Below are 24,329 nucleotides of genomic sequence, written 5' to 3'. Positions count from 1 at the left end.
CTCACCCTTTGTCCCACTGTTCCCGTGGGAGAGAACAGAGACCAAGGCTTTAGCAAATAGGTCATTGCAATGGCCTCGGCATCCTTGTGTCCATACTGTATAAACTTGACATCCAAGTTTTGTTTTGTTACTCTATATACAAGGGTGGGCAAAAGTCAGTTTCCAGTTGTAATACAAACAAATAATATAATAATTATTTTAGGGAGGGGAAGAGGGGGAGAAAGAGAGGGAGAGAAACATCAATATGTGGTTGCCTTGCGTGTACCCCTAACTGGGGACCTGGCCCGCATCCCAGGCATGTGCCCTGCCTGGGAATCGAACTGGTGTTACTTTGGTTTGAAGGCCTGCACTCAATCCGCTGAGCCCCACCAGCCAGGGCAGATAATACAATAATTAATAAATGATACAAGAATAAACTTTGTGTTTTGTGCACACACAACTGGAAGCTGACCGTTGCCCGCCCTGTGTGTATGCTCACTCAGAAAAGCCCAGTGCTGCTTTGCTCCACGGGCCCTATACTTACCAGAGGGCCTCGGCCCAGGTTCTCGTAAAGATCTAGTCAGAGATCTTCATTTTTTCCCACTTGGTTGGTCTGGGAGAACTTGGGTGATAAGATGAGTCATTTGTATACCTCTTTTTTTTTTAGGATTTTATTTATTTATTTTAGAGAGGGAAGGGAGGGAGAAAGAGAGAGAGAAACATCAATGTGCAGTTGCTGGGGGCCATGGCCTGCAACCCAGGCATGTGCCCTTACTGGGAATCGAACCTGCGACACTTTGGTTCACAGCCTGCGCTCAATCCACTGAGATACACCAGCCAGGGCCATTTGTATACCTCTTTAATTTTCCCCCAAACTCATGGGTATAGTCCTCAGGGTCTACCTGCATGGGATTATTCGGTCAGAGAGAAAGCATTAGCTGGGACTAAGCAGGCTGGAGTGACTCGCCTTTTTCTACTGAGACCCAAGGAGCAAAACCTAGTGCTTGATTCTTGAGTTTAGAAAACCTCCTTTGGGCTGTTCACTGTGTGCTGGGCAGTGAGGAGCCCAGGGTGAGAATGAGTGTTTAGGAGCCCATGGAAGTAGCCCAGGCTGGGGAGGGAGGTGTTGAGGCCTCATCCAGGGCAGAGGCAGAAGACTCATCTGTTTCATGACGCTGGGGTTTAGTTCTTGAATCCTTCATATTCAGCATGTGGACTCGGGCTGGCTGGCATTGGCAGCCAGGGTCATTAAACACGTAGATGACTGTTGGGCGACGGGCCACGTTTTAAGAAGATGTATGTATTCACGAGAGCTCATAGGAGCGGAGGGAGACTAGCTGGAGAGTATCGAATAGAACGGTGATCTCCATAAATGTTCTTTGACTACGAAAAGAGCTGTTCTGTAGATTTATTCATTCGTGCACTGAATGTGCATTTATTAAGTGCTTTTTGTGTGCCAGGCTCATTCAGAATTCTAAACTTCAAACTTGCTTATTTTCAAGTTCTGAGTTTAGCTAAAAGTGTTGTTTTATCCTGAGGAGGAGTTGTATCAAATTACACACTTACAATGAGGGGGACAGTCTATCTCTCCATCCCTTAAGCCCCGTCAGTTCTCCTGTTGATTGGGCTTGTCAGTCACCTTAGGAGGCATCAGAGGTCCTCAGCCCTCCGGGCCACACGGCACAGGGTGTCTTGGTGAGGAACGGCTTCAGAAGCTTACTGGAAGAGTGTAATCGGCTGCACCAGCCTCACTCTTCTCAGGCTTTAGGTTTCTTTCCCTCACCACAGACTTAATTCGTTCTTGTCTGTTTTCAATTTCAGAAGAACTTCAGAATAAGTGAGGGGAACAAATGAAGTTGGGGAGGCCAGCGAAGATGTGATTGGTGAGGTAGATAGGGGTGGCGTGTGAGAGAGTTGTTTGAAGTTGGATTTTTACAGATGTGGTCAGCTCAGTATTAATCATATCGAGCCTGCAGTGTCGTTTTGGGTTGCATTATCCGTACGTTTGGAACTTTTTTGTGGTAGAGGATACTGGCACCCACATTTTCTTAAATTAACCCATCCCTTGATTGTTAACAAAAATGAAACAAAACAAAACTGTAGGCATCTGGTGAAATATCCTTGTTTTGACATACTTGATCTTACTGTGACTTTATAATGGTTTTATTTCTGGAGAGTTTTGTTCACAGTGGCATGATTGAGAAAGAGCAGGCAGATCTTACAGGACAATGAATGTAGAATTTTCCAGATAATCAGGTCAGAAGGTTTCCAGTTGTGATTATGAGATGTGCTCTCATGGTGTCTGGTTTTAGAAACACATTTTTTTTCCAGGTGCGAGGAACAATGCTTCATAAAACAATGGTGTGACTTACCACAGGAGAATTTTCCATTTTGCATTGTGTTATGGTGCGTGGTATGAAGGTTCAGAAATAAACACTGCGCTGGAGACAACAGGTCTCAGTTAAGACATCTCCTATTTTTGATACATTTTCCTATTTTTGGCCTGGCATGCCGTCTTCGGGTGAGAAGAGCCAACCACTTGCCTTGGTTTGAGGTCCTAGGTAGCTGTCAGTTCTCTATAATGGACTTGATGATGTCATAGTTTTAAAATAACGGAAAAGTAACATTTCTCGTCCACATGATTGTGGCTATACGCACGCTATCGTTTTTAGGCTATTAATCACGCTCTTTTAAAACAAGAATCCCCTGCCCTCTTCCTTCCCCAGAAGTGAGGTGCCATAATTTCGTGCACCTAAGTAACACAAAGTAGCTAACATCCTGTAGTGTTCTGTTTTGCTCTCAGCTTTTGTGACAGTGTGAAGAGGGGGGCAAGGGCGGTAGGGGTTGGGTTAGAAGAGGAGAAGATGGAGTTGTGATCCCCAGGGAGGGTGAGAGATTGCTCATGCATTAGTGGTGGGGGGACTTCCGCAGAAAATAGGAAGGTACAATTAAACGAGGCTGTTAAAGACACGCCAGCATCACTTCATTAAATGACGGTGGCGATTTCTTTCTAAGCCCCTCTCTGTCTTTGTCCTCCTGGGACCGAGTATTTTCAGGGACGAAGGCAGAGTTGCAAAGAGCAGGAAGACTGCCAGGGAAGAGATGCAGTGACTGAGATGCCGGCTCCCTCACTCCCTTCTTCAGGGGCTGGTCCTCTTATGCAGAGACTTCGGGAGAGAAAGGGCCCCAGGTACTCATTCTCACCTGTAGACATGGGGGATGAAAATGGGCCGTCCTAGGGGTGATCTGGGGTTGCATCCCAAAGCACGGCTGGCTTCACAGCAGATACCTGTGTAGACACGCATCCGCTTGGAGATGAAACAGAATGGAAACTTGTGGGTTAGGATTTTTTATTCCGAAAGGAAACTGAATTCGCATTTGGCAATCTTGTGCAGAAAAAGTGCAAAAAAAAGTGTTTCTTTTTTAGGGAAATGATGTGTTGCACAAATCACCTGGAATCTGATTACCTGCACAACTCAGTGAGAGCGTCGAGCCTCGCGTGGTCAGGTGTGCTTGATGGCGAACGGTGTCGCTGGTAGTTCAGTGGAAACTCTGTCTCTGCACCTCTTTCTGTGTCACTTACCTAAGCCCCCATTTCCTCACCAGTGAGAGGGGATCCCAGTATATATTTTACTGTAGTTGCTGTGTGAGCTTAAGTTAGATATGGAATGGAAAGGACTTAGCACAGTGTGAGGAGTAAGAGAAAGTGCTCCTCTGAGTATTCACTAGTTGGTATTATCAATTTAATTTTAGGACCCAAAACACTTGGTGGCCTTACCTGTTTACTGAAGGCCTAGACTGTGGGGAAGCCGAGACCCAGAGAGATGATATGTTCACCAGTGGAAGGGCCGGAATTAGAATCCGGATCTTATGCCGTCCCCCTGGACCACGGTCTGTCCCCTGCCTGCCTCCCGCCTCACCACTGTACGAGGTTGCTGTGCAGTTTGTAAAGGAAGATGCGCTGTTGATTCTGTATCATTTCCTGGGCATTACACACGTCATGGGATCATGTGAACTTCTACGTTTGGCCTCCACACCTTCCCCACCCTCTGCTATGGTACATGACGTATGATTATTACGTATTTCAGAACGTAGATTTAGGATCTGTGTTGCTGAGGTTCTTTGGGTGGCAGAGACTCCTGCAGTTTTGCAGGCATTATCATTGTCCGAATTTTAAAAGAGCCACCTTCAGAGAAGAAATCATACTCTTCCATTATGCCTGCGGCCTGCGGAACACCATTTAAACTCTAAGTGATAGAGAAAGGGCAAGTATTTGATGAAAACCAATCTCCCTTCAAGACTAAACTTTCAGTCTGCATCAGAACTTCTTTACGGGAACTTCTGTGTGTTTTGCTGATGGCGAGATCCCATTTACGGGGAGGGAAAAGGAAAGGTGATTATTTTTTTAATTCATCTGTGAGCTTCCAGACTGACACGGAATGTAAAAAAAACGGTGTTAAACAATAGAAGTTGCGTGCTTTAGGAATGTATGACGTGTCTTGCACTTCAAGGAAACAGTCGTTTGATCAGCTTTTGGGATGGCAGGGAGTTCTCTCGATACCAGGCCGATGGCACGTGCCAGCTGAACACCCAGGAAGCACACAGACGACTCGAACTGGTGGGGGCATCCTTCTCGCGAGTTCCTGCATTGATTGCTTTTGTGACGGAGGTTTCTATGGAACAGTCACGTTTCCACTTCAGGTCATTGTGTTTGCTGTTTCTGCTGCTGGCACATCAACCGCCACCAGCCGCACCTTCACCTAATTTTTCACTTACTTTTATCTCTTTCAAGATTCCACAGAGGCACAGAAACTCGGAACACACTGACGGCTGTAAGACGGGAGGGCGGAGGTGGGGACTGCTCCACAGACGGTGAAGGGAGCAGCCGAAGAGCCTGTAGGCTTGACCCCTGGGCCTGCACCGTGGTGTGGGGATTGCCTGAGGGAGTGTGTGTATGGGGGGCGGGGTGCTGGGTGGAGGAGGGCACAGTGGGAGAAACTGGGCAACTGTAATAGCATAAACAATAAAATGTATTTTTTAAAAATGATTCAGCTGTAGCACTCCCTCTGAGAAAGTGCTTCTTGCCTTCCTCTGTCCATCCTACTGGGTCAGAGGCCCCCCTTTGGGATTCCATAGCACCTGCCTGTGTTTCTCCTGGCCCCTGCGGTGTGGTGTTATAGTGGTATTACAATCATCTGTTTAGGGGTCTCCTTTTTGTGTCACACTGTGAGCTCTTCGGGGACAGGGACTGCTGTTGTCTTTTCACCCAGCTCCAAGCAGCCTGCCTGGAGGCGGTCAGCAGTCAGTGCTCATCGACTGAATGAATGAATCCCTTTCGGCCCAAACCTGGCTCCCCTGAGTGGATGTGCCCTGGTAACCTTTTGTAAGTGAAACCATTCTTATATAATCAGCCATTTCTATTTTTTGCTACTGAAGTAATTTTTATTTCCAAATTAAATCTCGTTGTGTCCCCCCACCCCCCCCACCCCACACACACCCCCAACGTGGCTTACACTCACTTTTCTTTTTCATTTTTGGAGGGGTGTGAAGTACAAGATAGAATATAAGAATATAATGTGGACTAAATCAGGGGCCATTCAACTTGACTAGATTCTTTTACTTTCCAGAATGTTGAGAAAGTAACGTGTGTGTGTGTGTGTGTGTGTGTGTACGCACGCGCATGCGCCAGGGGGAGGGTGACGAGTTAGAAGAAATGGCTGAGATTCTTTGTATCTAAAGGAATGTTTCTCCTTGGTGATGAGGTAGGCCCTGTCACCCTTCTGCATAAATCCTCAGGCCAAGTACAAAAACACCAGTGGGAGAAAACAGCGGCCAGCCCTTCTCCTTCTGGGCTGGCAGTACCTGTGTGAGCAAGTTCGGAAATGGGTTTCCTCTTCAGGTTTGGAGGAGTCAGAATGTTGAGTGGCAGACTAACCTCTGAACTTCCTGTGTTTTTGACATCAAAAGGAATTCTGTGCTTTACAAAAAAAGTTTTATTCAAGGTATTAATATTCTTAAGGCACAGAGGGAAGTTAGCATCTGACTAATTTGTGGATAGATTAGTATCTTTTATTTTCTCAGGTTATTTGGATTGTAGTTGATTAGTTTTTTGAAGATGGGGAGTCAAATCTTTCCATATATCTCTTTTAATGCCCTTAAAATTACTTTTGCTATGCAAAATTGGTGAAAGTTTTTCCTTTTATGACTTGATATTCCTCTGATTCTCCAATATTTTTTTTAAGATTTTATTTATTTATTTTCAGAGAGGGAAGGGAGGGAGATAGAGAGAGAGAGAGAGAGAGAGAGAGAGAGAGACAAACATCAATGTGCGGTTGCTGGGGGTCATGGCCTGCAACCCAGGCATGTACCCTGACTGGGAATCGAACCTGCGACACTTTGGTTCACAGCCTGCACTCAATCCACTGAGCTACGCCAGCCAGGGCTTTATTCTCCAATATTTTTAATTGTGTTAATTTTACTCATGAAAAATGTTGAGGGACATGTTTTTATACAGTATATATAACTTCTTAAAAATAATATATGACCACTTTAGAGTAAAAGCATGAATTAGTAAGTGTGGTGTGCTTTTACAGTACCATAACTTCTCCTTTGATGCAATTTAAAATCTTCACTGCTGTTCTGGAGGCAAATTTTTGCACATAGTAGGTTCTTAATATTGCCCTGAATCCAGTTTGACTGTTTTTTTGTGTGTGTTTGCAAAGTCTGGTCTCTGTTTCAGTCTGTCCTTCCCTGAAGAGTTGTTATTTTCCTGTGCATATGGAGATGAATCATGTTTGGTTTTCCTACTCTTGCTTTTTTAAAACTAAACCCATCCATTACTCAGTATTTTCCTATTTATGAATAACAGTGATTTAGATCTTTCCGACGTGGCATTATGTGATGTGTATTGTAACCAAGGGCTACCACTTATCACCTTTCTTTCTTTATTCACCCTTCATTCTCACAATTAAAAAAGAAAAATAGAGCCACCTTTCTATCTGGTATTCCCACTAGGTCCACACTTCAGAAAATATTGCTTATATTTTTATTAAAGTCACTTTCACATTAGCTATAATTAAAATCTGTACCTACAACCTATAATCGTGTGTGGTATCTTAAAAAAAATCAGAGAGAACACGTTTAAATACTAAAGTGCCTCTGGCGTAAGTCGAGTGTGCATTCTCTGTACTGCTGGCGATGTGTTTGTAGACTGCTTTTAGTAGTAGTCATATTTTGTGCGTACTTACAGCTTTCCCACCCAGGCCTGCCTCCCTGGGCACTATGACGTCGTCCTGCCCCTTCTTTAAAACAAAATTTGCTGTGTCAATTACGTCACTCTGACTCTACAGCTTCCCCTTTCTTTATATAACTTACTGTTTATCTGTTGAAGAGTGAGGGGCATTGGCTAGATTTTTAAGGTTTCACTTTTAATAATAAGTCTTCCTAGGTCAAGATCATTACGGGGGGGGGGGGATCTCAAGCATGCCCCAAAGATCATTAACACCGTACACGCCCTGGTTGGTGTGGCTCATCTGGTTGGAGTGTCGTCCCGTAAAAGGAAAGGTTGTGGGTTCGACTGTAGGTCAGGGCACCTGCCTGGGTTGCGGTTCCATCCGCATTCAAGCCCGTGTGAGAGGCAATGGATCCATGTTTTTCTCTCACGTTGATGTTCCTTTCCCTCTTTCTCTCCCTCCTTGCCCCCCTCTCTCAAATCAATAAGCATGCCCTTGGGTGAGAATTTAAAAAAAAAAGACACAATACATAATAAATATGTAAGAATTCCATCAAACTTACATTGCACGGACACTTCTTTATAAGAGCAGCTCAGGTTTATTGAGCACTTACTTTGTGCCATTGTGCCTTATCAGTCTACAAGGCTTGAGGGTGAGTAATGAGATTTCAGAGATGAAAGGTGCGCCGTGGGGGGAGCAGCCCAGACAGACAGACACATTCCCAGGCGGGATAACCACGGAGGGACAGTGGAAGTGCATACAAAGACGTTGAGACAAACAGAGGCGCACTGAAAACTCGATTTCCTGTTTACAACTCTTGTTAAATTTCACTCAGAGCAGCTAATCAATCACATCTCCATTCTCTGGAATGAAAGCACCAAATGAATACAATGGACATTGTTCAAAACTCAGTTGACACCACCCCTTTCCCTCTGAGAAGGGGCGTGTAAGGGGGAAAGTGGACTCTATTCCTGAAACCTTACCTGACAGGATCCCCTACATCTCCATTTCAAAGCAGCCACGTTTGTGTTTTGTGGACCCTGAGATCTTACCCCTCTGGCTTTAGCCACTGGTCCATGAGGCTCTTTTGGGATTGTTTGATGTTGTTTTCAGGGACACACTTCCCTTGTGACCACGGTGAGCGTGAATCCACCCCCGACCTCAAGCATCACCTGGGTTGTGTTTATGTTCCCTTTTGCGAAGCTATTTGTGAAATGTAAAGTTGCTCGTACAGTACAAATAACCACCCCTTCTTCCGAAGGAGTGTGTGTCAGTGTTTACGTGAGAAACTGGCGTCCTCAGTAGCGTCAGTTGGTACACAGCTCCCCTCTCTGCAGGCGTGCCTCCCAGGGTACGCTCCGTGCTGCCGGCTCAGGCCTCCTGATGATGGACAGATACCTCTCTCCCTCCCTCTCTCTCCCTCTCTCTCTCTCCCCCTCTCTCTCTCCCTCTCTCTCTCTCCCCCTCTCTCTCTCCCTCTCTCTCTCTCCCCCTCTCTCTCTCTCCCTCTCTCTCTCTCTCTCTCTCTCTCTCTGTCTGTCTGTCTCTCTCTCTCTCTCTCTCTCTCTCTCTCGATGCACAACTGAAGTGTGCGATACGGTGGCACATCACAACCAAGGTTCCTGGAAGTGAAGGTCTGGGTCAGGATCAAGCCTGGCTGTCAGAGTCCCCTGGCCCAGTGTCCCTGTGTCAGAGGCTCTGTCACACACAGGGTGTCTCCCAGCCTAAGCTCCGGGCCTGTCTCCAAGGTTATCTCGTAGAAGCCACCGGGAAGATACGCCAGAACAAAGATGACTGGGTGTCCGTTTTCTTAGTCACAATAGATTATCTGTTTCAAGAATTTGAAGATAGATGATCTGTTTCAAGGGTCTGGACCTGAGTTTCGGCATGACTTGAAACAATAACATCTGTCAAATGTTAACCATGCCATTAGTTTTTGCGGGGGGGGGGGGGGAGGAAAAACTTTTAGGGAGAAACAATGCCCTTTACGAGTGCCGGGCAAGGGCCTGGTGGTTGACTGCAGTGGTTGGGAACGGGTGGGCCTGGTCTCCAGGCTCCTGGAATGGATCTGAGTACAACCGGCAGCCAGCTCCCCTCGCCCTGAAATCCCAGCCTCCTGTGGTCCAGATTTTCGTAGTCCTCCCAATTTGCCCCAGAGCATGCTGTGACCCTCATCCATCTTTTTTTTCCTGCATTTAACAAAGTTGTAAAGGGATTTATATGCTTTCCATTAGCCTCAGCAAAGCTGCTGTCATGAATATTTAATGGCGAACACAGTTTGTTTTCTTTCTCTTTCTTTCCCAGCCTCTGCCGCCCCCTCCCCCGGCGCGCCTTTAGCCGGCCAGGAGAAATGTAAATATCGCGGCCCCTCACCCCTGGCCGGGTCCCAAAGACGCACTGGGCTCTCTCAATGCAAAGCCTTGACTCCTTTAAGGCACGCCTTTTATCTTATTTCTTTATTTTTTTCCTTTTTTCTGCTCCTTACCCTGACCCCCAACCCCCAATCTTTCAGTCTCCTCTGCCTGCCAGAGTCGATGTCCGCCTGTGCAGCGGCCCTCGGTGGCAGGATGGTGGCGGGGACTGGCGCGCGGATGGGGCTCTGCTGGTCCCCGGGGCTTCGGACCCCCTCCGCCCGCGCTGGATCCCAGCCGCCCCCCAGGCGCGGCGGAAGGTCTTTCCTTTGAACTTCACTGAAGCACAATAGCTGCCCTGCAACTTAGCTGGGCCTCCCTGGGATGCATTCCTGACACTTCACGGGTCGCTGGTCCCTTTCTCTTTGCCACAGCCAAAGGGGCGAATGTCTGGGACAGAAAATGACTTTCGAAGACACTGGAAGATTTACCGTGTCTAGGGCAACTTCTGAACTTTTGTGGTTATCTCAGAAAAATGCGCTTTTCCTACTTACTGGTAGCTTGAATTAGGGTCCCCTCTTCCTAGCCTCCTTCCCTTCCTCTTATCCCAGCGTTTACTTAGGCTGGGAATATCCCTTGCCCCCTTAGGCTTTGTTTACTGCGGGGCCAGGGGAGTGAGGGAGTCTAACAGGTGGGCATTGGGGGGACCTGCAGAGTCCCAGAACTACACTGTTGACTGAAGAGGAAGGTTGGGGACAGCAGAGGGTCCCCTCCTCCTCCTAAGGAAGTCAAACTAGCTTGAAGGCATGATCTTCAGGTAACTACCCTCAAGGATTGTTTGAAAGGTTAGACAGGGAAATCCATAGAAAATGTTTAACACAGCATTTGGCTACAGTAATTGCTCAATAAATATGTTATAATTAATGTTACACACATTTACTCATTTTTCTGAAACTCCTTTGTGGAGTCTCAAACATTCATATGGGTTGTAAATCATTCTCATTTAATTAATTGTAGAACGGAATAATGTTGCAACCACTGGGCTAGATTCTATTTATCTTCCACATGCACAGTTGCAGCTTTATTTTCACATTGGCTAAACAAAGCTGAGGGGCGTGGACTTGATTTTTCTTTATTCGCTTCAGGCTTTCTCACTTTCTGGCTTTTCACTTTGGCCATGTGTCCTGCGCTCGTCCCGATCAGACGTGGCTCTTAATTCCTTTGGATGTGATTTTCCCCCCTAAGCACATGTGGTGAAACTTCAAACGTAGTATTTCCTCCTGGTCCAGGAGGCGGGGTGCTCTGCCGGCCCCTGGGCTGCTCCACGCCTCTCCCACATCCTCCGGTTCTAACCGTGAAAACTCACTGCACCTCCTCCTGCCTTCAGTGGCGGACACTCCTGTCACAGCTGTCGCCCTGTCACAGCGAACACAGTGTCCCAAGTGATAGTGGACTTCCTTCCAGTCTTCCCCGTGACACTTGTAAATCTAGTAGTGAAACTAGGCCTGTGGAAACGAAAAGTTTATTCTGGGACATTAACCCCTCCCCCCTCCAGGAAGGAGTGACAAAGAATGCTGCAGCTTAGGGAAAGCCAGGAGACAAATTTTATAGGCCTCAGTGTTAATCTGCCCTCAGGCTCCTATAGAATCGCTCTGTCTGCCTTCCAGGGAGGGGACTAGTGGTAATTGTTACCTGGTGACTTCAGCGCACTCAGGCACTCACCGCACTAACGGAACCAATGCACGTGGCTGAGGAAGGAACTGAATGAGTAAGATGCAGCTTCTGGGAGCTTATTCATCTGCAAAAGCTAGAAAAACATGTGACAGGCTTTGGATGTGAGCGCCTTACTCTCTGAACAAGTTATTTTTACTAGATCCTTCTGAAGTGCTTATCTGTCTCTGATGAACGCCTCCCACAGCACCCTTAATCGAAGGGAGTGTCGTTCATTTCTCTTCCGGTAACCTAAAATTGCATGTGAGCTTGTGGGTAACCTTATCTCACTGCTTCATGGTGTAGTTATAATCTAGTGAAATCTCTGAAAGATTTCTACATGGACTACTAATTCAACACCTCCTCTATCCTGGGAGGACTTAGCTACAGCTTTGACATATTTCTATATCACACTTCTTCTTAATGGATTTGGCCCCAAGTTCTAGCTAATGAGATGAATCTGGATTCTGCTCCTCCCCACCCCAAGTCTATGAGGTCACTCTTTCTCAGCCTCAGGCCTCCCTCCGGTGGGGGAAGCCCACCACCTGTGGCTCTGATGGCTGTGTCCACCGAGCTGTAGCAGGTAAGGAGCTCTTGGGTTCTCTCTGTGAACCTACCGGCCTGGACTTGACATAGACCCATTAGCAGGTTGCTCTGGCTAAGAGTTCCCATCGCCAGGGTTCGCCTCTCCATTTCTTTCTCGTGCTCTGAAGCTGACTGGAAAGATCTTGTCACATTTGTTTTAAAACCCCAACACACTGAACAGATGTTGGTATGATTAGGCTGGATGAACAAAAAACATGTATAGCCATCTCCATCTCCAAAATAAACCAATTTCCACATTGCTTTTGATCTTATCCCGTTCTGTTTTCTGTAAGACAGACTTTGACTGCAAATATTAATTGATATTAAGTCAACAAGTGCTGAGGGCCTGGTCACAGGGGATTGAGGAGGAGGGGGAGAAGCAAGAGGGATCTCTCTCCTTCGCAGCCGGCTAGAGTCTTGCTTGGTCAGACCCTTGGGGAACAATGTAAGGCAATATGTAAGTAATTGCTGTGTTATGTAGAGTAGATTTTAAGGGTTGTGGGATGGGAGAAAGGATTCTTACAACATTTCTAGTGTCTCAAGTGGGTGTTAGAACTGTTTCATGCGAGTGTTCTCTATTCTGAGGCTGTTCACTGTCATTGAGAGTTCTGCTTTCTTGAAGCAATGGTAGTAGTTAATGTTTTCTGGGTACGCACTGTGTGTCAGGGCGCTGGTCTGAGACCTTTACTGAAACCAGTCAATGATCCTCACCACACGCCTCTGAAGTGGATGTACTTCTTTTCTCCACTTGACACATGAGGAAACCAAGGTGAAGAGGCTAATACCCACCCACAGGGGGCTCTGATCAATTCCTCTCTCTTTTTGCTGTGGTGGACCTGTCCTGAAGGTAGCTGGGCAGAGGCAGCGTTACATTCTGGGAAGAGAACCTACGTTCCAATTCTGGTTTCTTTTTACCTGCTTACCTGTGTAGGTAGGACCTTGGACAAATTGCTTAACCTGCCACGGCTTCTCAAGTGTAAAATGGGGCGGGGTTGTTTTAAGGGTTCAAGGGCCTTATAGGCAGTAGTAGGTGTTCAGTGAGTGGGAACTGCTGTTTAGTGAAAGTATGGTGAAATCATGATCATACTCGCCACCCAAAGAGAGCTATTAGCAGGGTACAGGAAAGGAGCATGTCTGTCTGGGTCGGTATTTAAGTGCCGAGCACAGCATGAGGCTTTTGTGGACGAGATGCATGGAAGGGTGGAATAGGCCAGGGATCAGAAGGGTCCTTGCAGCAGAGGAAAGCAGTATCAGTTTCCAGTGGAGTTATTCTTAGCCTTACTCATCATTTGCTAATCGCTAATCTTAACAATTGTTTTCTTAGCCTGCCCCCCCACCATTTCTGCTGGTAATGGTCACCATGTGATTTTTTTTTTTTTCTTTGACAAACAGGAACAAACGAAGCTGTCTCTTTCTGTCGTGGAGATTTTAACAGTAAACACTCACTGCATCATTACTCCTGCCTTGTATTCCAGACAATAGCAAAGGACATTGAAACATCACTGTGTCAACACAAAGAAAGAACTCTGTAATTTTACCCCATATTAATACATCGTTGCACGGAAGGTACTATCATTAGATGCCAATCTATAAAAAGGGCCCCCGAGACCAAACACTGGCACAATTATTTATTCTTCAATTATTTATTCAGGCCTAAGGATGGAATGCTGACGCACACCGCAAAATGCACCACCTACCAATTTACGGAAATCGAATGACGGAATCATTTGCAGACCGAAGTAGCTTTTTATTGACACCGTTTTTATTTATTTAAATTCTTACTTTCCCAGCTTAACTATGTTTACTCCACCCGCTCAGATAACTGAAATGAGAGGCCAGTTTTGTTCACGAAGCTACTTCAAAACAAATAAATTAGTGTTTAGCCTGAAAGGGTCAGATCACAAATGGAGGTTTTGAAAACAGCCTCTGGAACATCCAAATCACATTCTTAATATTTTATACGGTTTTATATTTAGATGGGATGTTTTATGTAAACTGTATTTTTCCCTTTTTAGCACCCGGACCTCTTGAGCTCCCCTTTCTAGCCGAGTTGCTGAGAACAGGTGCACTTAGGCCCCGTTTACAGTAAGTAATTCCAATTTAATTTATCTCCAGGGAGATTACCAGCAAGCGCCTGCCCTTGTCTCTTGTCAACTCGGTGTTCCGACGGGTGCTGTTCTTGTGATCCCGATACATTATTTGTCCACGACAAAATACAATTCCTGGGAATGTGCACTTTTACCAGCCATGAGAGAATGAGTTGGGACTCAGCTCCCGAAGTTTGAGAGATTACTCATGTATTTGTGTTGACACTGGAATCCCAAAACGGAAGCTTTACCCAGATGTTCTGACTTTCTTCAGAGATCAGTTTGTTTTTCTTGAATCGGTTCTTTTTGGTTGTGATTTTTCAAATTCTTAGGTAAGCCTCAAAAGCCCCAAAGAATGATTTCTAAAGAAAAAATGATTTCTAAAGAAAAATCATTTTACTTTACATTAACTTCTGCATATCCTTCTGCAAATGCTAATTGATTTGAGGGGATTGCTAACGTAAACAACCATCCTAAGAGCCACAGTGAACTTCCAACGTTTTAGGAGATAGTTTTTGAAACAGTCATGATACTTACTCTAGGTGTGGTGTATGTCGTAGGCATGCATTCATTCATGATACGTATGGACATACATACAGAAATCTTGAAACTCTCAGATAAACACACATAAAAAAAATTTAAAAATATGTTCCTGGAGTAAAAGTGTACTATCAGTGCAATGTTTCTGTATAAAATTGACTTTACTGATATTTAAAAACAGTCCAAAGTTTTTATGGTTACATTAAACTTGGACAGAATCAGGTACATCTGCTGTTTGTAATAGGGACGACATAACTGATCACATGTTTTTGTTTAAAGTCTCGTTCTCATGGGTAAAGTGGGGATGTAAGGCCATCATCTAGGTCGCGAGGGCCTTGTCAGAATTAAATGAGCTATAATATAGTACAAACCTGGAGCATCGCTCACCTGTACAGAAAGATCATTGTATTATTACATTATCACGAGAGGTTGGCTTTCATCCTGGGTCTTACTGTGAATCACTTTGTGGTACCAAGCAGGGTGCAGAGTAGTGGATGAGAAAAACCCTTGCAAGGAGGTACCATTGCTACAGAGTATCTTTGACCGTGTGGGCTATTTCCTGGAGATCGAGTTGGCCACCCAGATGTCCTTTGTGTTCCTTGATTTCTGCAGTACTCTCTTCCTGTTTGTGTCCACGCGCTCTAAATCTCTTTTCCTTCCAAATACATGCTCTACCACTCGGACTTCCCCAAAACGTGCTCTTTGTTTCTTTTTCAGCGAACCCAGAGAATTTTATGGCTTGCAAGTGGGAGAGGGCGCCTGGTTTACCAGATTGACCTCCAGCGGGAGTTGTGAAACAACCAGTCTAGAGAGGAGGAGATGGAATCGGCGTAAGGAAACAGGAGCAGACACTGACGCTGCCCCAGTGTCTGGTGTGAGGCTGCCTTTCCGTTCTATTGGAAGAAACCTTAAGCTAAGAAGGATAGGTTGTTGCCTCTCTTTGTCGAAAGCATTGTTACACGTGGCAAGTTATCCTGTGCTACCTGATACTGACCAAGCCAAGTCGTAGCCAAACAGAAAGATCTGAATGGCTTCCTTGCACCTTCCTGGTGTGTCCTTTCTCATTCTCTCTTGTTACTTCACACTGCTCGCTTCTTCTAGCGAGCCTAAGCTGTGTTTAGGTAAACACCATTTAATATGCTGCGAGCTGGACTCTGTGATGGGGGCCGGGGGTGCCCCTGGGGGAAGGCCTTCCCAGGAGGTTAGCCCGGCCTTGCTGACACATGAACTGTGTCTGGAAAGGTAAGAATGGCAGCCGCCAAGTTCAGACCTTACACTTAAACTGAACAGGAAACAATGGTAATGTCACCAATGAAAACGGCACTTCTATGAAATTGGAGGCCAATCTTTTGTCTGTCGACTATCAGAAATAGTTACAACGAAAGATTATTTTAAAAATTCTATCGAGCGTTTGTGATCAGGCATGCGCACTTGGAATAAGGTGCTTTTTTTTTTAACACATTCTGCTACCTAAACAAGGGGCAATGTTTATTCCAATTACAGGTGCCATGCAGATTTCTCCGTTCTAGTTTCTGCTTATCTTTAATGTTCCTGCATTAGCCAAACTATTTACCACGTAACCCAAAAGAATCTTTCTCGAAGACAAGTGAGATTTTAGAAATGTATTTACGTCCTTGAGCTTTCTTTCAAGATGCCGAGAAGAGGCTGATCCCGCTGTGTGAAGAATTGTTAAGGGTTCGGACTTGGAGTCAGCCAGGCCTGAGTTCCAGGCCCAGCTCTGGTGGATGGGAGCTCCATGGCCACACGGCCTTGCTGCGCCAGTTTGCTTAGGTGCAAAACGAGAGTGAGAACCTCTCCATGGGAAGAGGCGTGAGGGCTAAGTGAGAGTGTGTTTCCCAAGATCCGAATCCCCAGGGGGGCCCATGTCAGGCAGTTGTAGTTACAGATTTGTCCCTGTTGGAGGGGATGCTCTGAATATAGGCCTCCGTGGCTACTTGTTGTAGAGGGTGAGTTAGGTTCACCTTCCACACTGGGGAAGTAAGTGATTTGCTTCCCTCTCATAGTCGTCACTTGGTTGGTCCAGCCTTGCAAAGCTCCCGTACAGCGTGGGGCTTGTGAATCATGGCTCCAAACGCAGGTTACCCAGCTAAACGGAGAGTTTAGCAGAAGTTGCCCGTGTCAAGATAAGGTCTCTGGGGCGATGTGCAGTTTCTGAAAGCCAACCAGCATTTAACGGGCCTTTTCCCCCGCAGAGATAAGATTGCTGGATGGTTACTTTGCAATTTTAGTAATTGGAGGAGAATAATTCCCATAATTTCCAATTAGCATTGATCTGACCGCTGCTTCGGCCTGGGATGAATGCCCTTGGTCGCGCTTCGATTTCCTCAGCTGAGGAGTGTGCAGCCCGGTCCGTTGGACAGGGAGCGGAGAATAAATAGCCCGTCTCTGAAGCAGATCAGTCAGTCAGCCCGTGAACACTTATCTCCTTCCTGTTAGCGTGTCCTTTGTCACTCTCTCGTGGCTTCGTATGACCTGCTTCTTCCAGGGAGTCCGAGCTGTGGGTCTCTGAGCAGGAACTGCCACGTCGTGAGCGGTTACTGTGAGCCACATGCTCTCCTGGTCGGGGCGCGAGTGCTCGGGGAGGAAGGGCTCTCTCTCTGGCAGGCGTGAAGGTCTCTCGAGGTCACGTTCATTCCACTCGTGCTCAGGGCATGTCGCCTGACTGAACCCGCAGGCAGTGAGGGAGGGGACGCCTCTGGGGCGCGTGTGGAGGGGGAGGATCATCGCGGCCACGTCGCAGACATTGATTGACCCAGGACTCCGAGGTGGCAGCCGTCTTTCCCCCCTGGGTCATCGAGGAGCTGACGTTTGTCAAACACGTGTTGGATGGCCAAGTTTCCATTTTTTAGAAATGTGTTCTTCCTAAAGTATTAGCTTCCTTGACCTTACAAGTATATCTATAAAACTGGCTAATCTTTCAAAAGATTCAGTGGATAGTGGGAAAAACCTTTTAAAGCAGGAGCTTTAAAGCGGGACAGGAGCTCCATTCGCAGTGGAGTGGAGGAGGTGGAGGATGGTCTTCAGGGTCTCTGAGTGCAGGGTCTTCCACTCCTTCTCTAGAGCGCCCCTGCTTTCCCACTGGGACAGTTGAGACCAAAAGGGATTTCAGTTGCGTGTCCAGAGACAGGCAGATTTTAGGGACAGAAGAAGGACGCCAGTCCTTCCTATAGCCCCACTGGCCAGTGGGAAGAATCGGGACAGGAGGAGCATTAAACAATGCCTACCCACCCCATGTTATCTGCTAGATTTTCCCTACACACAAGGATGCGCAGATTCTTAACAACTTCTCCTGGTTGTGCGTGGTTTATACAAATGTGCGATTCAACCCATTCTTTCTTTAGCCAGTTCCCCAGGTGTAAGTTCAAGTGTGGAGGTTATTTTTTTCCTGAATGCCTTCACGTGCCATGCAATTTTAAGGTAGGCACTGGATTCTTAAATTTATGTGGTGAAGCCCCTTAAACGTTTTTCTGATGTGGAACTAGAGAAGAAATAGAGAATTGATACATTTTTGAACACCCGTTTGTGGAATTGCCTTGTTTTGGGTTTTTTCTGGCCTGTTTGTTTCTGCCGTTCAGTTTCTCCCTTGGTGTGTCTGTGTACCCACGTTAGGGTGTTTCTGGAGGGTTATCTGTTGGCTCCTGGGGAATCAGGAGCCGTTTCAGAGATGCCATCTGGAGGCGTGATTAAAAGTATATACTTTGTTTACATATTTTAATCCTCACCTGATGATATGTTTATAGATAATAGAGAGAGAGGAAGGGGGAGAGACAGAAACATCTATTGGTTGCCTCCTGTGTGCCTCTCGCAACCCAGGTATGTGCCCCGACTGGGGATTGAACCTACAACCTTTTCAAGGTGCAGGATGACGCTCTAACCAGCTGAGCCATTCAGCCAGGGCTAAGAACATATTTAAAAGCATGTAGCTCTGGTATTACTCAGTGTATGATGTTCGTCTCCATGTAGTAACAGTAATGTAAGAACTGAGGTTAATACTTCAAGAAAAACCTACAGCAAAACAGACTCCTGAACTTGACTTGTGATCTCCCAGGTGAATCTAATGGCAAAGTGAAGGCCGGAACTTGTAGCAAGCACTGCAGTGTTATTTGTAAGAGGGTTTGTACTGTGTCTCGGTTGTATTCCCACAGAGAAGTAAAGCCATTTGTTTCAAAACCCCACAGAGCAAAACATCTGCATTGGGTACCTGGTAGGAACTTCAGCAAATGCAGTGAACTTGGTGGCCACATTCATTGCCATGTTTCGACACCGTCCAAACTGTGATTGTGTGATTGGCATTTCAGCAGAGCTGTGGAAAAGGCTTCATCCGCTTCTGTGAAAGGCAGAAACAGAACTAGCTTCTTGCAGTGAATCCCAGAGGGCTCGCTGAAGTGGACACCTTTCAGGCAAATACCCCTGGATGAACTGCAGCGGGAAATGCAGGTCTGTGACAGTTTGGGGTGATGTGTGATTGCCTTGATTAGCACGATAGTTACCAAGCAGATATTCACTTCTTTGTTTTAAAAGGGAACTTGAGGTTTTTACAAAATTGTTATTATAACTGCCAGTTGCTTAATCTCTACCATCTTTAGATTTAAAAAAAAAAAAGAATTTCCACCTAATCTGTGCTTGTGCTTGTTAGTGATGGCAAGTTTTAGGAGTAACTTGAGTTAAAATTAACAAAACAAAACAAAAAAACTATACAAGCTGTCATCTGTTAAAAAGTTGGCTTTCAATTATTTCAGGTAGAGATGAGATATTTTCTTCTTCTGCTTTCTGGATTTATACCCCTGACATTCTAGAAAGGTAGGCATCTCTGTTATTTTGAGTGTATGAATTTATAATAACCTAGTAATGGTTATGGGGTGGTTGGGGAGCAGAAGGGTAGGTAAATGGCAGAAAAATATTAAGCAGACTACATTGTGCATTCTTATTTTTGACAAATAATCTAGTATACAGTTTCCTTGCTTTCTTCAATTCACATAGAGAACTTCTCTTTCTGAAATACTTCTCTTTCTTTAAACACTGGTAAGTGTTTAAATCCTTGTTTAAAAGCTTTCTGTACCTGCCCCTTTCCTGTAGGCAAAAGGAAAAACCAAGCTTTGAGGTGTAGTTCTTCTGAATCGGCCCTATTCATTCTTCCCAGGCATCCTTACCTCTGTTACTCCTGGATGTCGCACATTCCTGGCCTGGTAACGGGCTGCATCCCTTCTGCTTTGGCTGCCCTGAAAACCCTCCCCTTCCACTAGCTGGTGACATTCTGTTGATTTATGTAGACTTAGGTCCTGTGTCCTCACAGTTGCCAAGTCTTGGGATAATGCCCCAGGTTAGGCTGGCCCGGACAGGTCCCCCGCCGCTTTCTGAGCCCTGGGGCAGTCCTTCAGGAAAGCAGGTTGTGTGCCCCTTTGGGAGGTCCGAGTCTCCAAGTTGACCTCCTCACTAGGATACAGCTTACTTGGCTTGGGGTCTCTGGCTCACCAGAGGCACAGGCCTCCGTGTAGGCCAAGTCAATGAATGGACCTTCGGTGAAGATTTGCAGGTACCAGACGATCTCTTCCCGGAGCCTGTGTGTCCACCGGGGAAGGATTGTTAGATGCAGAGACTGGAAGGACCAGGAAGCTGGAAAAAGGTCACCGAGTGTGTGTGTAGATGTCCCTTCAGTTAACCTTGAACCATGAACGAACGCTACTTGACAGTCGGGGTCTTTTTTGTGTTTTTAATGAAGCTCTGCCGTGAGAAGCCATTTGCCCTCTCCGAGGGTCCTGTGGAATTGCTTTCTGTGTTCGGATAACCACTTTTTGGAGTTTAGAAATGTTAAAATCAGAGTATTTTATCACTTTCTCAGATTCTTGTCCTAAAACATGGGGACAATGTCCCTGCTATTGATTTATAGTGAGGCAGACAGAATGGAAATATTATTTGATCTACAGATCTTCTGTGTAGCTGCACAACTCTCAGTTTCTTGGACTTTTTACTAGGAACCAGCCTGTACTTTTAAAATCTTGGAATGTTATTTGGCTGACCAACTAAATATATATAAACTTAGCTTGCTCCTTTCAGATGACTTATGGTTGAATCTTGAGGTTCAAGTTGAACAAAGTGCTTTTCAGACTACCCCAGGGACCTAGCCAATTCTGCTCCTCACCCCAGAGCATGCTGACTCAGCCATGGGGGATACACCTTATTTTATGTTTGGACGTTTGGGTGGAAAGCTTGGGGAACTGAACTTTGTGGGTTATGGAATGGTTTCGGGTGTGTAATGAGCCACGCCATGATTCTACACAGATGAACAGTTTTATTAGCACATTTTCTAGGAAATGTATTTCCTGGTTACTCTTGAATCAAACCAAACACAAACAATCTTTTTGAAACCTTTTTTTACAAAAGACTTTATTTATTTGTAGAGAGCGGGAAGGGAAGAAGAAACATTGATGTGAGAAACACAACACATCAATCCGTTGTCTGTCTTAGGCACCGAGACAGTGGGCAGGTTTGGGGGGTGGGGCTGTGGGGATGTGGGTGGAAACCCAGGCATATATATGCGCCCTTGACTGGAAATGGAACCGGAGCCTTTGGCTTTGCAGGTCCAGGCCCAACGAACTGAGCCACGCCAAGCAGGGCCAAACACAGACAGTCTTGCAACTGCCTCACCTACCGCCCCCAACTGAAAGCCTCTTGATTTACAAATGTCTCCCTTTCACTGAAGTGGCTGCCAAAGGAATCCCCTTCCCTGTTTTGGTCGAATGTGCTTTTAAGTTTGGCGAGAATTGTCTTTGCTGATAATGGTAAAACAATAGCAGTGATTTGAGCCTTTGTTGAATGTGAGCGCCAGCCCCCCTGCCGAGTGCTTTGCAAACCGCAGTTCATTCATTCTCACTCCAGTCCTCTGAGAATGGCTGATTTTAGATGAGAAAACCAGGGCAGTGGGGAGGGAAGGAGCTCACCCCAAGCCCCCCTCCCTACCCTCCCAGTCTGCAGAAGCGGACTTTGGGGGACCGTGTGTCTCTGTGACGCTGCTGTGTCTGTCCTTTTAGGCCCAGGCTTCAAGCCTGCAAAGCACTTTTGCTTGAGAACATCCACTGTGCAGCCATTTCTGCTTTTCCTCTCCCCTTCTCATGATGTCAAGCAAGAGAAAATGATACTGGGCAGTGTCTTTAACAACAGAAAACAGATGTGGACGTCTCTTCCTCACACTGCTGCCCCCGGTGAAGAGGAACAGCTGTGCTCCGTGGACTCTGACGGTGTGGTTTTCACCTGGAGCGCCCGGGCTGGGTGGTGTCCCAGCTTGTTCTTGGACGTGCCGATACAGTCCCCTCACTGCTCAAGGTGTGCACTTCCTAGTCGCTTCTCCTTTAACCCAAGAACCATCTTACACTACGACCTGGAAAACACAGGCATTTTGAGCAAACCCAAATGTGGATGGCCTTTGCCAGCGGAGGTTGCTCAGCCCCACCAGCTGCGAAGTGTGCTCGTGTGAAACAGCTGAGGAAACGTCACACAAAGCATATGCCCCCTCAAGTGAGCCTCGGAGGCCCCTGAATACGGAGGCCCCTGAATACGGGCTTTCAGAGAAGCCCGGTTCGTGATTGCAATCTCGAATGTTCTCAGGGCCCAAGCAGGCATCGTGAGCAGAGTGCAGAGGGGAAGCTTCTTTTGCAGAAAAGTGAGACTAGGGCAGGAGGTGGGCAGAATCGTCAGCTCTTCCCCGGGATGTTGGAAATGGAATTTTAGGGGAATCTCCCAGTTTTCAAAAACTGGAACCAATCCAGACGTTGGAGAGACTGTGTGGGCCGGAGCAAACAAGTGTGTGAGCCAAAGTCAGCCTGCAGGGACCCGCCAGCGATCAAGGCAGGTTGTTGGTAAATGGACTTACTGGTAGTTGACTAAACGGAATCCGGGAAAGATTTGTTTTACTTTGGGGGTAAGAACATATCTCAGAAAAGGAGGTTACTTGTTCATTCATTATTACTCAAGTTGTTTTTTTTCATCTTGCAAAATATTGGAAACTTAGCAGCTTTGGGGCACGGGGGGCACGGTACAGCCATCTGCGTGTCGGTAATGATCGCCATGAAGACCTGCCCCCACAGCTCAGTGCGGGTCTAGTGTGTGCATGAGCCATGGTCATGGGGTTGTAGAAACACGTTCTTTAATGAACAGTTTTTGGTGCCTGTGTCCAGTTGCCTGAGATCGAAAGAGAATTCGTGACTGGATCAGTAGCATATATGCATTGGGACTCTGAAACCGAGCTTTGTTCACTGTATTATTCTATTTATCAGCCAAGTTTCAAAAAAGTAGAACCGTGGTGAGGGTGATGGGGTGAAGGAGTTTACTGTAGAAATGGAGTCTTCCTCAAACAGACGAGGTGCTGGGGAAGTGAAGGCTTTATGGGGTGGGAAGGGGAGGAGGGGGAGTCAGAGGGTTAGAGAAAGTCTCACCTGGGGGCCACCCAATAGGGCCAGAAGGCTGAGGCCCATGAGAAGTATCTAATGAGCGGCCGCCTCTGTCTCCATGTGGTTCCCGCCTCTGCACTCTGGAACCAATGTTTAATGGTGGGCTGGGGCCCCCGTTGGTCAGCGGGGTCATTGATTGGGAAGGAGAGCGGGTGAGAGCCGAAGTGAGCAAGGACAAGTGAAGACCCACTGGGCACTGTCTATCTGCCCACCGACCTTCTTGGAGTGATGGACTGGACTTCACTTCTGCCTTCCCAATCTGGCACAAACTCCTCAGATTTCCAGCTGTAACGGGACCACAGGGGGAAGGACGCTCTGTTAAACGGGAATTCCCCCGTAACCAAGCTGGCTCGGGACCATCAGCGTGCTCTGTGAGTGGGAATGAGTACATCCTTGGGATGGTGCTGCCGAGAGCTCTGGCCCCTCAGAGAGCTCTTCCCGCTCGGAGTCCTGGGACTGGAGCGCCAGGGTTTGGGGCTCCCGCCTGGGCCGGGCCAAAGTCGGTGTTTTTCTGTTTGCAGTTGGTGCAGCATGTTACCAGCCATTTACATGCACATTAAGGTTAGTTAATGTACCCGATCTTTTTTCCTGGAAGATTTTGGTACGATGGGTTGGAGGTAAAAGGGAATTTGCGACCATCATGCAGAGATGCAGAGCCGGGACCCAGACAAAGTTTGGAGGTTGGGTTAAGGGAAGATGAATTCAGTTGTAGCTTGGACCCAACCCATGCAGATATCCTGTCTGCCTTCCTATCTGTCTATCAGTCCATCCTACCATCTATCTGTCATATACACAGTACCCATATCTATTCATATTGCTTCATATTCATGTAGCAATATCATCTATGAAGCATATTGCTTCATATTCATCTAGCTAAATCTATATATAGTATAACCTACATCAAAAGCTTTTCAGTGGAAAATGTTACAGGTTTTTGACCCATCTTATGTTAAAAGCATTTTGTATCAAGTAGATACAGTGACCCTTTTTAGAAAGAAATTTTAGTTCTAGAAATGCTCACACCAAATAACCTCAGACCAGTTTTAGATACTTGTCTTTTTCAACCAGTCAGTGAGGTCATCGGTTTCTGTGTCTGCATGAGGAGGTACTAGGATAAATAGGAACTCCTGCTTTGTCTGCCCTTTGCCTGACTGCAGAGCTCTTGTTAAAGGGTTAACTCTTTGGCCCTGGCTGATGTGGCTCAGTGGATTGAGCTCCGGCCTTCGAACCAGGGGGCTGCTGTTTCGATTCCCAGTCTAGGGCACGTGCCTGAGTTGCGGACCGGGTTGGCGGAGGGTGCACGAGAGGCAACTAACTACACGTTTAGTGTTTCTCTCCCTCTCCTTCTCCCTCCCTTCCCCTCTCTGAAAATAAATAATC

At 46.5% G+C, this 24,329-nt stretch overlaps 1 protein-coding gene and 1 long non-coding RNA gene across 2 annotated transcripts in view; one reads left to right on the top strand and one right to left on the bottom strand.

Moving 5' to 3' along the window:
- The window catches only part of EXT1 (exostosin glycosyltransferase 1), a 268,291-nt gene that overhangs the window by 23,981 nt on the left and 219,981 nt on the right, over positions 1-24,329 (top strand). The window lies entirely within an intron of this gene.
- Positions 475-1,862, bottom strand: LOC118501773. The gene is made up of 2 exons (XR_004904428.1): positions 835-1,862; positions 475-631 (listed from the first exon to the last, which is right to left on the bottom strand). It is a non-coding gene; the product is annotated as an uncharacterized LOC118501773 (long non-coding RNA).

Source organism: Phyllostomus discolor, chromosome 7, assembly GCF_004126475.2.
Source record: "Phyllostomus discolor isolate MPI-MPIP mPhyDis1 chromosome 7, mPhyDis1.pri.v3, whole genome shotgun sequence".
Lineage (NCBI taxonomy): Eukaryota > Metazoa > Chordata > Mammalia > Chiroptera > Phyllostomidae > Phyllostomus > Phyllostomus discolor.
This window is presented reverse-complemented; position numbering and strand designations above follow the sequence as displayed.